The sequence below is a fragment of the Aythya marila genome, assembly GCF_965140915.1.
Source record: "Aythya marila genome assembly, chromosome: 2".
Taxonomy (NCBI): Eukaryota; Metazoa; Chordata; class Aves; order Anseriformes; family Anatidae; genus Aythya; species Aythya marila.
This window is the reverse complement of record NC_139043.1, coordinates 74338582-74355555: the sequence shown is the minus strand read 5'-3', so window position 1 is coordinate 74355555 and position 16974 is coordinate 74338582. Positions and strand designations below refer to the sequence as shown.

At 35.6% G+C, this 16974-nt stretch overlaps 1 protein-coding gene across 2 annotated transcripts in view; it reads left to right on the top strand.

Annotated features, from left to right (window-relative positions):
- The window catches only part of LOC309875484 (cadherin-12), a 238381-nt gene that overhangs the window by 72770 nt on the left and 148637 nt on the right, over positions 1–16974 (top strand). The window lies entirely within an intron of this gene.

Here is a 16974-nt window from a genome sequence, read left to right as displayed (position 1 = left end):
ATGCCAGCTGTTATCAGCCAACACACTCAATTCATCCAACACACTCAATTCATTTTATGTCTGTTTTTAGAAGACTATCTCAAGAAGTGTCATGTTGCAAATCAAAATATGATTTAGAAACTGATGGGGATTAGTCTAGCTCACTGCTAGAGATTTTGAAATAGTGCTTCATGTTGACACATTGAAAGCTAACAGTAAAAAAAAAAAAAAAAAAAGTTTTAATATACTTTGTTATTTAACCTGAATATTAAATCAAAGGTCTGGAAATCCTATGCTTGCATAGTACAGAAGTGCCATAAAGATCCAACAGGTTGCCAAGCAAAAGAGAACCCCCCTTTACTGGAGATCCATCTAGCAGACCTTGTCTAAAACGGGAAATTGGAATATTGTGGTGCCAAGTGACCCATCCAAATTAAAGGGATGTTGGAAGTCTTGCTCTAAAATAAATCTACGTGTACTTTATGTTTTCTTGTACTGTGAAGCTCCAGAAGGCCACACAAAATAGAATGCGTGGAGTAAGATAAAAAAAAAGTTCTTGATTCTTTCCTTGTGATGATGCTTAGTCCTCACTGAAGGGTGATAGTTAACATGAGAATATCTGATCCTCAAGCACAGCCCTGTCCCAGGACAGTTCTAAACCACTAATAAGGTAGCAGTTTTAATTGCCCTTATGCAAGGGTAACTTAAGGGGGTCTAACCGCACTGGAACATTATAAATCTCACTGAAATCTTTCTTCATTTTTCTGTGATATGCAGGGGCAGCATAATAAAATGAAGGTTCAATAGAACAAAATAGGTGAGAGCAGTATAGGTTCTTTGTTATCAAGATAATACCAACAAAACATCAATTTTATTCATTAAGCATGTAGCATGCTTGCATTTACATAAATAAGCATTGCCAGTGTGTTATCATATCTCATCCTTCTCACATGTTGCGTGCCTGCACAGTAGCTCTTGGCAAGGGCTTTTCCTGGCTGTCCTCAATGTTGCAGAGACAGGCATGTGGCAACTTGTACTGAGTACAGCCTGGGTGCACTGTGAAATCTTTTTCAAGATAATAGCCATTTTTTTTCTGTTTTCAAACGTGCAACAACTGAATATTCTCAGCTTGCCAAATATTATCTTGCTAATGAAAAACCTGTATGTTTTGCATCATTTTTTTCTTGTAAATCTTTGCTATGTTATACACGCTCATGTACAAACCGCTTCAGACTTTGTTGTGATCCCCACCACTTGGAAAAAGTTGTAGTTACAACTGCTTTATGGCTGTGTGGGGTGCATATAGCAGTATGGCAGTTTTTATCTGACTCAGTCCTGAGAAATGTTCATCATCTTCAGAGGTTACCCCATATATCAAGGCAGACACTGTGCTGATTGGGTGGAAGCAGAGCTCTATATCTGTGACCAGAAGAGAATGCTTTTCTGATGTATAATAATTTATCCTCTGCATCTGAAATATGAACACAGAGCTCATTTATGCATTTTATAGTGGACTGGTTTTAATTTAATAAAATTAATGTTGGCCATCTTCCATCAGGCATAAATCAACACCTCTTTCTGGATATGCACTCAAATTTTACAGTTATTTTCCCTCTCTGGTGTCTGGATGGTATGGCAGGCTGTGAAGGAAATTTTACACTGTTTGTGCAGAATCTGTTCTCAGACAAAGAGTACTGTGGCTATCATTTAGGTGTTATCCACAAGCACTGAGTTAACATGGAAGAAAAATAGAAATAAAGGAAAATAAATTCATGCACTGAATTTGAAAGCTACTGCACTTTGAAGTAGAAAAAAAGAAAAGACTAAATCTCAGTTGATGGTTGTATGCTAGTTAGTTTGATTTATGCATGTATGTATTTCTGCTAGATTCCTGTTAAGATGGTCATGATAATATTTAATTTAAAGCTGTCAACAGAGTTTTTCCTAGCTTATCAGATTCTATGCCCAGAAAAAACAGCAACAAGTAACAGAACTAGAGAGAGAGCTGTATATCATCTTCAATAGACGTTTGGTCGGTATCATCTTCAAGGAGGTGAGAGTTGTTGTTGCAGGATCTGCTACTAGTAACGTGTTAATTCCCTCCAGTTGCTAATTTCTGGATGATTATAATTTCAAAGATCTTTGGAATAGTAGTTATGGGAGCAGTTTTGTTCCCAACATCTTTAACCCACAGGAATTCGTTTACCCTCCCATGTCTGCAAACATCATGGGGAAATTCTTGTCCTTAGATGATTTGAGGTGATTTGACACACATGATTGGATTAGCTTGGCCTACTAAATGAACTGACTGAATTTATACCATGCACTTTTTCAAGTAAAAGCATTGTCACAATTTCTCACAGGTAATTAAAGAGATGGAGAAATATGAAATAGCAAGAAGGTGTAAGAGAAATCAGAACTGGGACCAGAGCTCTGGACTTTTCATCTCACTGATTCGAGCTGAGACCTTTGTCTCCCTTACTTATTGCTGCCTGGTGAAAAAAGTGGTGATTTTGAAAGCTTTGCAAACTGTATATTGCATAAAGTATGTGAGGCACAAAGCAGTTTTGACAGCTGCACATGAAACTGTGAGATGTAGAAGTAGAAATGCAAAGCTCCCATGAGCAAGTCAGACTATCATTTTATGTTTACTTTTGCAAGCTCATCTTTTTTATAAGGTATATAAAGAGTCAGTTTTACTGTCACGTGTTAGATATGAGCAACTTGCATACAGCAGAATGTTTCTTTATTGATCTAGTGACTTCACATATTGATTTACTTAGGCAGCTTATAGAGGGAAAATTAGGAGCAAAATACTGATAATGGCAACACCTTCTGCCTGTGGTTCTTGCATTCATGAAAATTATATGAGGCATTTGGAGATCAAACAGATGAAAACTATGTCCTCATTGATTGCATGAGAGAATGAGTGAATTTGGGTTGAAGAGAGATCAAAATAAAAAGGAATGTTCTACTTCTTGAGTTGTAACCCACATTTAGGAGTTCTAAAAGACTGTGATGATTGTTTGGAACTGCTAAGGAAGTCACAAATAGAAACACGTAAAACTGTAAAACCCAGCATACTGTATTGGCCTTGAATTTAGCGATCAGCATAGGAGACTGAAAGCCTGCAGAGATTTTCCGTCACCAGCTCTCAAAGACTTCTGAACACAACTGAGTGGATGGTGCCAGCATGTGTCTGAAGTTTATAGTGTCAACACAGATGGAGAAATACAAGTGAGGTTGTTAGAATTAAACTGCTAAGGAAAAGCCTTTTATCTATGGTAGCTCTTTTTTTTTGAGTGTTATTGTACAAATGGCTTCAACTGGACAGAAAGCTCATTGGAATCAGGAAATATATGAAAGGACAATTTTAGAAAAAAAAAAAAAAAAGGATTTATAAGTATATTTGGAGGTCCTGGCACATAGACAATCCAAAATATAGTCTGCTCTTTCAAATTCATTTGGATTTAAGATTTGAAATTTGCTTAACCTAAATCTGGAGTTTGTCTAAGAACTGCTGACTCATGTGGCAGCCAGACAGTGTTTCCAATATGCAGCTCAGACACAGACAGACATGTTATATACATCAGTAACTCAAAACTTGAATTTATAACTAATGAAACATTATAATATCAATAGCAATTGAACTGAAGGAGAAACCGGCTGAGATCACAAGATCTCCTTTCTGGAAGAGCATCAGAATGCCAGTTAGGACATTAAATAGAATTAGCCAGACAGCAAAATGTGGAAAAATATTAAATACCTGTAGTCATTCCTGTATCTGTAGAACAATATGTAAACCAAAGTGATTAGGAGGTTCACAAATGGAATACAGTTTACGATCACTGCAAGATGTGAGGGGTTAAATGACAAGGGGATAGCATAATACTTTATTCAAACATATGACAAAAATGTAAATTCTTCATAGGAAAATTGAATTGAAGAAATACTAATGAAAGAAGTGCTAGATGATAGGGGTCTAGTTTGAAGGCCATGATTTCATAACAAGAGGTTCATTTTTCAAAGTGTAGACGTTTGCTTCTTTTGCTTGTTTTGTGAGGGGGTGCCATTTTGGTGTAGAAACAATATTTTAAAAGAAAACATGAACAAGTTTCAGAAATATAAATTTATAAAATTTATTTTGTAATTCCACTCAAGATATAAAAATAGGTGTTAAAATGTGAAAGTGAATATTTCCATAATTAAAATTCTTTGCTTTAATACAATACACAGAATAATTAACAATTCATGAAAACACCATAAAAAATCACCACTGAAATTCAAAAATAATGTATGAGTATGAAATATATTTTATTAACACAATTCAAACCTAAATTCATTTTTTTCTAATAAAATGCTGAAACCAAAATATTTCCCAGCAAATATTTTCAATTAAATATTAACTAGGCGTTCTTTTAAAGAAAAAGAAAGAAAATTTTTCTAAAGAGGTGTCCAGCACCAGCCTACAGGAGAAGCAAATGAACAAGATTACATATTTTTCATCCACAAAAGTTAATATCAATATGTACAAGTTATAAATGGAAATTAAAATTACTGGGATTGACAGTCTTGTCAGGTGCTGCAGTCATGTCTAACACAGTTTGTGAGTCAGGGCCCCAAAATTATTTTCACAGCAGAAGTCCTAAGGTGCAAAATCTCCTGTGCTTCTGAAGTACCAAACTACAATTTGTAACTATCTGTTATAAAAATCAGTGGACTGGGAACAGGTCTTATGGCATGTACAATTTCCCTCTCCCTCACCCACCTGCATGTTGCAGAAGCTGTAAATAACCTGACTCTCTTCTCCCTCTACAGACAATACACCCCCTAAACCTTCTTGTTGTCTCCCTGAGCCTGACATCCACTCTGCTGCAAAATACACAATTGCTTTGTGCCTTACAGAGGGTCTGTTACATATCCAATTAAACTCTGAGTAGGAGCTCAACTTTTAGGTAACTGTGAACTCTGCAGCTTCTGTTCTGATTTTAAGTAATCCTTGTGTACCCAAAAGCTTGCTTACCTTTTCCATATACGTTGGCAGAAGTCTAACAAAAGGGACTACTTCCATAAATGATCCTTGTCTTTGTTCTACATTAATTTATAAGTTCAGATTACATTTCTTCCACCTCGAAAATCAACTGCAAATAACCAATATGAATGAAAAGTCAAAAAAGGTCTTAAAAAAAAAATAAAGGAACATGACGAGACAAAAACTGGAGAAAGACTAATATATAAAAATATTGTTTGTGTGTCCTAGTAGTAGAAAATATTTTTATAGGAACACCATTGCATAGGTCTCTCTCTAATACCCCTTGTTTCTGAACATATACTTATTCTAAATATAGAATATAAAGCACCAAATAACCCAATAATGTTCTAGAGTAATTTGCAAAATGGGTATTATGCTGTTTCTAGGGGTACAAGATTGTTGTGGTTTAATCCGGCTGTCAGCTAAGCACCACACAGCCATTCTACTCTCTCCAGGTAGGACTGGGCAGAGATTTGGAAAAAAAAAAAAGGTAAAAAATAAAAGCTTGTGGGTTGAGATAAAGACAGTATATTAGGACATAATAATAATAATAATAATAATGATAATAATATGTACAAAACAAGTAATGCAGAATGCAATTGCTCACCATTCACTGATTGATTCCCACCCCCATCCTCAAACAGTCATCCCCCCCTCCACACTGGCCAGCTTCCCCATATTAATTGTTCAGCATGACATCAGATGGGTTGGAATGGGCCCTTTGGCTAGTTTGGGTCAGCTGTCCTGTGTCTGTCCCCTCCCAGCTCCTGATGCTGGGACATAAGCATATTAAAACATAATACTAAGTGAAGAAAATGTCTACCAGCATTGACACAGGATGAAAGTAAACATAATATGGTTTTATTTATTAGTCACCAGTTTAAAATTCATTTTCTTCTAGAGAAGATATCATTTCAAAAGTGCATGAAAGAAAAAAACAAACCTCTTGATTCTTTCTGTATGACAAAATTTTAACAGGAGAAAACCAGGTGTAATAGGTGGAATAAAATGTAAAGAAATATTAATGAAGTAAGATGGCAAAAAAGAATTTATACAAAATCAGAAATCGTAACCATAAAGCTTAGATAGACAGTAGATAGACAGTAATGGAGGCCATGAAGATCTTGGTCCTTTTAGAACTGGTGGGACTCCTGCCCCTATGGCAGGAAAGCAGGTTTGCAAAGGACACCCAGTGCATAACACTGCAGTGTGCATGGTAGTTTCTTGCTGCACTAATATCTTCCTTCAGCTTGTAAAAACATACAATTTTTCTTCCTCTGGGTTCATTCTAGGTTCCTGTGCCAGTACATTGCGCTTTTTTAGCTGTCAGTCCCTGAACATGCAAGCTGGAGTTATTGTTGATACAGCTGAACTAGTGCCATTATGACCTGGTTACTGCTTACTGAAAAAAAAAAATAATAAAATTAAATTAAATTAAAAAAAATAATAATAAAATAATAAAAAAAAAAAGATTTTCAGTGACAGATGTATTATTTATCCTTAGTGTCATGAAAATATTTAACTGGTCATTGAAAAAAAAATATAACTGCTTTTCATCTTGGGCAGTATTAGGGTTATATTAATTATCAGGAAGGATCTAAGCTGTGACAAAGCTGGTTGTTTAACATTTTGGTAAATGGTAAAAGGTGTAAGTATCCAGGTGACAATGTTTGCTGGTGATGCTAAATTGTTTGAGACAGAAATGACAAAGGCTGAATAGTAAGAATGGGAAAAAAGACCTTATTAAGCTGAGGATTAAAATAATAGATGAAATCTGATATAAAGTGATACATACCTGGGGAAGGGAATAATTCTAACTTAATTAATAAAATGTTGTGCTCTGAGGCAACAATAATCTCTCTCAAATGAGATTTTGTTTTATAATACTTGTATGCTTGTTTGCTCAGTGTGCAGTGACTGCCAAAAAGCAAACAGGATTTTAAGAATTCTTAGCAGCTGCAGAAGAAAATAAATGTCATTAAACAGCTTTGCATCTGGATTTCTGGTGAACCCTTAACTTGGGCAAATTGTTTATCTGTGGTCTCAAAGAGAACATGTGTCCCAAAGAAATGGGAAAGTTAGAAGGATACAAAGAGGATCAGTACATTTGGACTGAATCCTTAGCGAGGAATGACTAAGATGTGATACCTTTGCCTGGAAGAAGAGACAGAGAGGAGATACAATAGGTCTCCATAATATCTAGAACAAAGCAGTGAGGCTAACAGGGAGGAATCCCCCCTTCACCAGTGCGAGATGGGGGCCATCAGATGAAGCACATTAACAGCAATGAAAAGGCAGTCATTCTTCACACAATGTGTAAATACAAAACTGGGAGCTTCTTGCCAAAGGGTGTTGTGCCCATAAGAATCATTCATGTCTGTAAGGCGAGTAAAGAAGTTCACGAACAGCCTGCTGAAGGCTAGTAACTACAGAGTCACCAGCAGTGTCTCCACAAACAATCAGCGAGTTGAAAGTATTGTTGTGAACTGTTCTTGCTGCAGCCTTGTACTGTTCTCCAGGTACACTTTTCACCTTTTCCAGAGACACAATTCTGTGTTGAAGGCACAAAGTGGAGCATTGCAGAAAATACTGGTGTGATAACTGATCACGACAGAAGCTCTCCATCACCTGGGAGAGGACTCAGTTATATTGATCTTGTCCACAAAAGTGACTCCTTTAGCTTCGTTGAAAGTCCTTTGGATGGTTTGTTGAACAGGGATATGATCAAGGAATGACTAAGTTCTAAACAGAAAAAAATATTTACTCATTATTAATTTTTAGTGAAAAATATAAACTACATATATATAAACCAAACATCTGCAGTACTTCACATGGTAATGTACTGGCTGCTTTGTAAATGTGGATCTATTAGCAATAATATTAGATTGGGAGGTTTAAAATGGTAGTGCAGGTCAACATCTAATGGGATATTGAGAAAAATGTCCAACTAGCAAGTGTTTTGTGAAACTGTTGCAAATACTCATTCTCGGCGTGAATATCTGTAGGTAGTAGCTCTCATTCTACCTACTGTTTCAATCTAACTATTTCTGTAGTTTTCTGGTCCATGAAGCTGGGTGAGGATCTTCCTTAAGAAGTTTGCTCAGCCTCCTGAAGGCATCCTGCAAGCCCCTCAGAGTTTATAAGTTTATCACTTATTAGTGATAAACTTGGTCTGTGGGCTGGACACTGATACTATGCATGACTGCAGCCGTACTTACCGTTAGCTCAGGGACTGAGCTTGTGCTGCATCTGAACGCCCCGTTTTCCACGTTGCCTCTATGATTCTTTCTCTATCTCTAGGTGAGAGGGGACCAGCTCAATCTGTGGTCAGGCCAGCTTAGGCCTGGGAGGGCACCCGACCAATGAACTTGAACTGCAGAGGTAACTGCCCTCAAGCCCAAACTCAAACATAGCTGCAGAAGACAGAGAGATGCAAAGCACAAATGTTCCCACGTCTTCTCGTTGTGATGGTTTTACCTTTTTACACAAATCTTATGCTATTTTTAGAAAATGAAGTAGGTCATTTAAAATATTTTCCATCTGTTTCATGAAACTGAAATGACCTTCTAAAGTAGATAAGAAATGAAATCATTTTATGTTAATCTGGCAGCCTGAAATGCTGAAAAGCCAAAAGTAAATGAAAGTGAGCTTTTGTTATACCTTTTACTTCTCTTCTGTGGAAGATGTCCTTGTTTACCTCACAAATTTAAAAACCTTCAGAGTTCTGTGTATGTTTGCATACAGTCTTTATATACAGAAGGAATAACCACATAAGTTTAAGCAGAGCATATATTTATGTACAGGTTGAATAGGAATTTAGGCCTGTTAGGAAAGTGCACACAAGCCTTTTGGTTTTTCTGTACTCAGAATCTTCAGAAGTGTTTTTCTAGTCCTCAGTTCCACTTGTCCTTTAAAGAAGCTTAAGGTGAGTCAAGATGAGAGAGAATTTTCTGTTCCAGTATTTCAGAAGATAATGTCAATAAATGTGTTGCAATTAGCAAAACCTTTTCTCCCTGTGACCATGTGAGTAAACAATATTCCCTGGGGATGGCACTGTGCTGTTCAGTAGAGGTTGCTATGTTCCTGTTTTTCTGGTGTCTTCGCATTTCAGCAGTGCTGTCCAAGTAAACTGTTGATCACTGAGCTGTTTGTATTTCCTTACTTTGTTTCTTGGTGTTGATGTAGAATTACTCTGTTGAAGACAGTATAGTATTTCAGTATTTTGTAATACAAAAATCAATATCATTTTCTTTGGGGTCTCAAATACAGATTTGGAGAGTTAACTAGAGTTATTTTGTTGACAAAAAAAATAAATCCTATAGATATTTAGCCATTATGACGTATTTGAATTAAGGATTACTGTAAAAAAATGTGGTACAGAGCATTCTAATTGCTCTAACTATGTTTTTCTTGTTGTGAGAACTGAAGCGTAAACTGGCAAAATGCAAGCCAAGAAAAAAATCTCATTTAAGTTATTAGTGCAATGTTTATCTCCTACAATCTTAAAGTACTTCTTCAGCACTATAATATAAGCCATTTAATAGCTCCTGCTTGTCAAATCCAGCTGTATCAGCCCACCAGCAGGTAACTGCTTCTAGTTTAACCCTAATTGATGCCAGTAGTAGAGTCCAAGAAGAAAATCAATGAGTGTTTGCAGAATCAGGAGATTCACACATAAGCCTAATGAATTGTGGCAGATGTCATTTGTGCACTTTAAGAACTGTAATAAAGATGCTGAAACCTTGAAACACAGACCAATTTTGAGGAGAACGTCTTTTCAGTAAAGGTATACAAATACCTTTACTGAAGGTATCTTTACCACATACTGTGGCGTTTTAAAAAAAAAAGTACAGGATTTACTTCTTTTGAGTAATTTCTATGCCGATAGAGTAATTTTGTATGATCTGAAAGTTAAAGGGCAATGACACAGTTGTTACCTATGTTAAAAGCAATAATTCTGGCTTTTCTGTATAGCAAAACACAGAACCAAAAGTAAGTTGTTCTTTTATATAAGATACAAAGAAGATTGGCTTACTTTATTTACCCTTTTGACATGTTCAATGCAACACTTCATTTGCTATGTCTGGAAGTTATGTAGGCCTATGCCTGGGTCTGAATTGCCCTTACAACATCACACCTCCTTTGGCATGCTGACTGCAAAATTTTCATGAGCCTGGTAGCAACTATAGCATACTTCTGTTAGCCAATGTAGAAAGATTAGATATATAATCAACTAGAAAATAAGTAAATGTGTAACTTATTCTTTTGTTTTGGAGGAACTTTTTTTTTTTTTTAAAGAATTTGTAATTGATCCTATTCAAAATGGGTTGTTCTGTCCTCTATACTTACTCCCATCTCTAAAAAATACTGTAATTCAGAGGGGGTGTTTTTATGGGCCTCAACACTGAACAGGCATCTGAACATTGCAATGATTATCCTTACAGCAGCTCTGTGAGGCAAGAAAGTATTAGTTCCCTTCCATAAGTAGGGGATTGAAGCAAAGTAAAGACTGAACTACCAGAGTAGTTATCAAAATAATATTGAAACCTTAGACACAATAAAGGTAAAATCCTTCTGATTTTATTTTATTTTTCCTTTTTTTTTTTTTTTTTTTTTTAATAAATAGTCTATAGTCTGATACTGTCTGAATTGATAAGTATGGAGCTCTGTCTACACTGCACAACACAGTAACTGAGCGCTGGGCAGATCTGCCTACCTGGAAATGAAATAAAGGATTACTGATTAAATTTCTCTACATCCAGCCACCGTAGTGCTCTTTAGATTAAATACTTAGCTTCCAAGTCCATTCCTAGTCTTGACATTAATAATGTCAAATTTGTAACTGCAAGGTGAAGTAAGCTCAAGGGAAAAGGGGAAGGGGAGAAAAGGGCAATGCTGTCAATTTCTTCCTAGCTTACCACATTCATGGATCATCAGAATAGATGACAAAATTACTTGAATAGCAGAGAAAACAGGCAATGAAAAGTATTGTGCTGTTAAACTCGTAATACTCCATTTGCTTTTCTGCTTTATGCTTCTTTACTTCTGTTCTTGGAATAGATTTTTAACTTGTTTCTTTGGGGAGCCCAGCTCCAGAAAATGATTCAGAAGTAATGATTTCCTCAGTGTATTAAATAATTCTGACACGCTGCTCATTTTCTTAATTATCTCCAAGTATCGGTAGTTAAAAATTTGTAAAAAATAATGGTGTAAGTAAATAGCCATTACTTTTGACTAAGTAAATAGGCATTACTTTTCCTATAGACCAAACAAGATAACAAGAAATATGTACTGAATCTGAACACATTTGGAGTATTTCAGAGATCAAATTTTTTTACACTAAAGGGAAAAAAAAATCCTGCTAGCACTCTGCCCAATATTCACAAGACAGAATGCAAGGATTCTTTCATTCTGTGCATTTGCATGGTCTCTATTGTTATGCTTTTTACTGATGGATAGCTGGCGTGCTATGGGTTAGATGAATATGCAGAAGTTACTTGCTTCAGTAATTTATCTCCAGTGTTACTGCCTAGCAACATAGCTCAAACTTCAGGAAAAAAAAAGTGGATAAATATATGTAAAATTACAGAAGGACTTTGCAAAGGCGTTCAGGTTATAACATGGTCATGTGTTTAAATAGCTGCAGGTCACTTACAGTCTTAATATTCAAGGGTGTTATAAACTAAAGGACAGGTTGAACAAGGGCCTAAGACTGTCTACAAAGAGAGATAACAATGGCATTTGTCTAAATGTTGCTAATATCCTACACATTTTGACTTTATGAATGTAAAAGCTTACCAGAAAAATGATCTTCAGAGTCAGGGTTTAAAAGTAAAATTTCATTTTTTCATGTTAAACTCCACCTTACTTCATGTTATGCCACTACTAACTTTATAACCAGATGGGAAAAATTGTAAATCTCTACACAAAGAGAATTTTATTAGTTTACAATACAAACATAAACTAAAGCCCACTTTCGTTTTGAGCCGTGTCCAAAAATAAATAGGACCTTTCTTTAAAAAAAAATACTTTTGAATCTCTCAAAATAAAAAGATGAATATTACCTTTCTTACCTACTGAAAGTAGGTGACTATGTTTCAGAATCCTGGCATTTGCACATTAGCTGATGGATGGTGAATTTCCATGAGCATTTTCACTCCAATCTAAAGTAAACTTTTGAAACAAATCTCTTGATCATTCAGACTTACTGCACTTTTGTTCAAATTAAGACACATCTTAGCACAAACTAGATAACTTCTGGATAAAAATAAGCTGAGGATGAACTACATGAATTGTCACTTAGTCCATGCAACCAGACAAGATCTTGTGTGAAGCAAAAATCTTGGAGATACATTTTGTGTGGGCTCTGGGTCCTCAGCATCAGCTGATGCATTCTACAGATCCACTCTTACAGACTCAATTTACTTGATAACTTAGATTTAACTCATGTCCCCAAAATAATCAATATAAGATATGGAAAAACTACCCAAGACTAAGTAAGTGCTGCCATGTTTAGCCAGCCTTCTTTCCCTAAACTTTAATTAATTTTTCCAGTCCTTATAGGAAGAGCAGAAGTTATTTATGCAGTCAGGTGTCCAAAAGCAAGGAAGAAATTATGCAGAATGGTAGTATAAAGTATGAGAGGATGATCTCACTTTCGGAGTAGCTCTTTGTGATACTTATATCAAGATTTATATTTTTACTACTTACATGGCATAAATATGCCACATTCTTATGCTTGTTATTGTCCTCTAATAGTCTACAACCAATGAAAAGTCTAGGTACTAGGAAATAAGTCTTTACATAGTTAGCACAAAAGCAGGACACAGTGACTATGGAAATAGAAGAAATGAGCTACCAAGGAGTGGGAGCAAAAGAGAGAAGTGTCTGAGCAAAAATTTCAATTGCATGCACATGTGTATGTCCTGCTGTGTTGTTAATCATTTTTTAAACAAATAATCTCCAAATTATATTCATAGAGTGTAGCATATCACTATATATATATATATGTATACACACAAAAAAACATGTGAGGCCTACAGGAGCGTTACAATTACAAAAGAATGCCTGAATAAAAACTGCATGCTCCCACACAACTTTTTTTGTTGTTGTTTTTAACTGTGTCTTCATTGAACCACATTCAGCCATCACTTGCTGCAGCATGAAAAAAACAAACAAACAAACAAAAAACACAACAACTTATAAAGAACAAACAAAATGATGACAAATTGAATTTCAGTTAAATTTACTGAGAGATTTGCATTTACATTAATAGATTTTGAGGTGATCCTATCCTAAGTGATTGATAAGGCAAGGCATGAAATAGACAATATAAAGTTAAAAGAATCATGATAGAAATTAAAAATTATTTGTTAATGCATTTGGTTTATGAAATATGGTTTATTTAAATAGATTTTTCACTAGCAATTTATTTTTTTTTAAAGAGGAAAGAAATTGAGAAAATTGTAACTCAATAATGAATTGTTCAAGAGATAAAATTTGGTGTGAAAGAAGGGTTAAAGGAGTGAACAAGAAGTAATTTTCTAAATATTGGTTTAAACTCTTAACAGTGTATTTATTCCTGTAAAGGCCAGTACTTTCTCCTGAATACATGATCATGAAAATAGTCACTATAATTTTGTCTAAACTAAACAAAATATTAATATTTCAAAACATTTTATATATGAAAGAGATGAGAAAGTCTGCGTACATTATTCACTATCTGTGATAGATAAATCTTGTATGTAGAATGCCACCTGAAATTCCATCTGTTTTTTTTTTTCCTTCAAGATTCTCATAAAATGCATATTTTTTTAAAATACTTGGCTATGTAAAATTAATTTGCCCTTTCTTTTGGAAACATTTGCTAGCTGTTTTGCAACATCCATTAGTAATGAATATGATTTACATGTTTAACCTTTTTTTTTTTTTTTCTTTTTTTTTTTAATCCTTCCTGTCTCACCAAGAAAAGAATGACTCTGAAACAGGCATATGGAAAACAAGTGGGTGTATGCTTATGTTTAAAACCAGCAGCTGGGGGAGCTTCATTTGATTATTTACTTTTGCACTGATAAATGATCCAGATTTTCTTCTCATATGCGCTCTGATTCCTATGTCTTGACTTTTAGTGTTTTCATCCTTAAACCTTCATTGAACTGACCCAGTTTCATATGGAAGGAGGTTGGTTTTGCCTTAGTGGTGTTCTCTGTCGAGATCATCAGCTGCTCTTCTTCAGGATCAGCTGGAGTTACTGGGATCAATCATTTCTTAGGTGTTCCCAGCTTATAAAGTGAGATGATTCTGATTCACTTCCACGATCTGTGTTTGAGGTTCTGTGGCTTAAATGAAAAATGTAATGCTCATCTACAGCTGCTGTTGTGCGGTAAAACAGCAGAAAGATAGAGTGTTGCCATTAAAGTCACTACATTGACTGAATACTGTTTACAAATTGTACTGTTGAGTTACTTTCTACCCTTTTATTTCTTTGTCTGGGTCTCCTTTCCTCGAAGTAGGTATGATAATGCCCTGAGTATATTGATGTAGAGTTATCATCTGCAGTTCTTCTGCGAACATGGTTTTGTAGAATTGGAGTATCATTAACTTTCCACAGTGCTGGTATATGTTGCTAATTTGCTGTTGCCATGACTAGATTATTGCTTTGCTTGTCCACAGGGAAAGTACTTTTTATTCTTTACACAGCAGACAGTACTGCTCAGCAAGGGAATGTAGGAGTTCTCATGGACAAAGTAGAGAAAGGGCTGGTATCTTCTGCTCTGGTGTGGCATGGCACGTTTCCTTCTCCTGCGGGAGAAAAGTAGCTGTAGCAGAAGTGTCAGTCCACAAAACTTAGTAATGCTGGGAGTACAAAGGTTTATTTGCACTTTTGGGAAGTCATCTGGCAGCACCTTACAACCTTCCCTCAGTGGTTCTGGTGTGTCTGTGTGGTTTTGCTGAGGAGGGGTACGTGTTAGAGCATTGCATTGGACGGGGAGAAGTATCCTCCAGCTGAGATGGGTAACCACGTCTTTGTAACCTGTCTGTAGATAGGCATGTGCCTTTTTCTTACTTGTGCTTTGTACAGCCCAGCCTGGCTGGAGCACATACTCATCTGTTGATCAACATTTATCTTTAGTTTACTATCTCTGCTTTACCAGGTCAGAGTTTTTTCTAAAAAAGAAAAATCCCAAGGAATGCCATATTCCACAGTCAGATCCACAGGGCCATTAATAATCGAGTCACACCAGCCCTAACATTTTCACCTGAGGTGCAGAGTATTAGCACAGTTGACTACAAAGTAGACACTATAAGGAGTCAGAAGGGCTACACCACTACTAGCTGCAGCTGGTGTATCAAATTTAAAAGAAAGTAAATTACCATTTCTCCAGGTACCATCTATTCCGGTAATGAAACCCCCAATGCATCTAAGTATTCGTTAAAACAAACTAATCTTATTTGTATCTTATGGGTGATTGGTGTCATAATGCCTTGTTAATTATGATGGCTAAGAACAGTCTAAGTGGGTCATTAAGTTAATGAACAAATTAGCAAAGAAATCTTGATGCATTTATGAATTTCAAAATCTTTAGCAGGGGTGTGTCACTGTTTCTGGCCTTTTAAAAAAATATATATATATTTATAGCAAATTTAGTATTCCATTGAATTCTTAAAAAAAAAAAAAAAAAAAAATCATCCTGAAAAGATTGTAAGTGTGCTGGGAAACATTTTATTCATGATTTCATTGCAAGAAATTTCATTCTGTGACAGGTGTTTGGCATCCCACAACACCAATTCATGCTTTGTGTAAATATATCATTAAAATGAAAAATATGCACTTTTAAGGCACACATATAGTAAATCAAAAGCTTGTTTTTGCCTAAATATTTTCCTTTGTCTGTTCTGGATGATTTTTCAAGCATATTTTGCAGCACTCAGAACAAGGCCAGCTGGATGCCAGCGAGGGATGAATCTATTCTGAAAGCTTAAAAAGGTCCACTATAAGTGAATGCCTTATTCTTTTCATACCCCTAAGCCAGCCTCTCAAAAAAAACTAGTTTTAGAGTAAAAGATATAGCTCTAAATTGGATCTTTTAGCAGCTCAACAAGGATAGCTGTTTCCCTGTGCAAGTGTGGAAGGTGAGAGTAGGAATGGCAAGCTCTGCACAAAGCCTATTTCTTTTCCTGTTCTTATTGAGTCAAACTCCCCATTGTTCTTTTAATTGAACAAGCTCTGTGGGGCAGGTGGCTAGTACAAATAGACATACCCTACTGTGGATATGGGTTTTGGCAGTTACTTGTTATCCCCTATACATAAATAAAGTGAAGGAATACAGAGCACAGCCTTACATGTCTTCCCACAGGTGGCTTGCACACTGTGTTTGCAGAGGCTGTATATGCTATGCTCATATATTCACATGCTGTGTTCATATATTCATGTGCTATGATCATTGTCCAGAAAGTAGAACTTGTCTCCTGAGTGAGACTGCAAAATATACCTTGTCCTAGTGCACTGTTTGTATAACGCAATATTTGCATAGTGAGAACACTCTTGTAAGGCAGTTTTCACTGCACTGAATCTATACATGTCTGCGGAAGATAAATCACCTTCAGACATCCTTGAATGAAATGAGATTTTGTAACAACTCATTTTACACTAAAAATAAGTATTTTAATAATAATTAGTATTTTGCTAGAATTAGAAACACTGCCTTTCTACAGATACAGTAGTTTTTATATCTAAAGTAAAGTACTCTCTTTGAAAAGATGATTAACAAAAATAATTCCTGTTTTCTGGCTTGCTCATTTTTGGCAAATTCATTAGTCAGTAAGTGTAATTACCTGTTCATTCTTTGATTAGGTTTAAGCAAAAGCACTCTGTTTATACATTATGTTCCTGAATGAATTGGATTCTTGAAGTAATAGACTTATTGTCCTATGTAAATTAGACTACATTATCCTTTATTGTT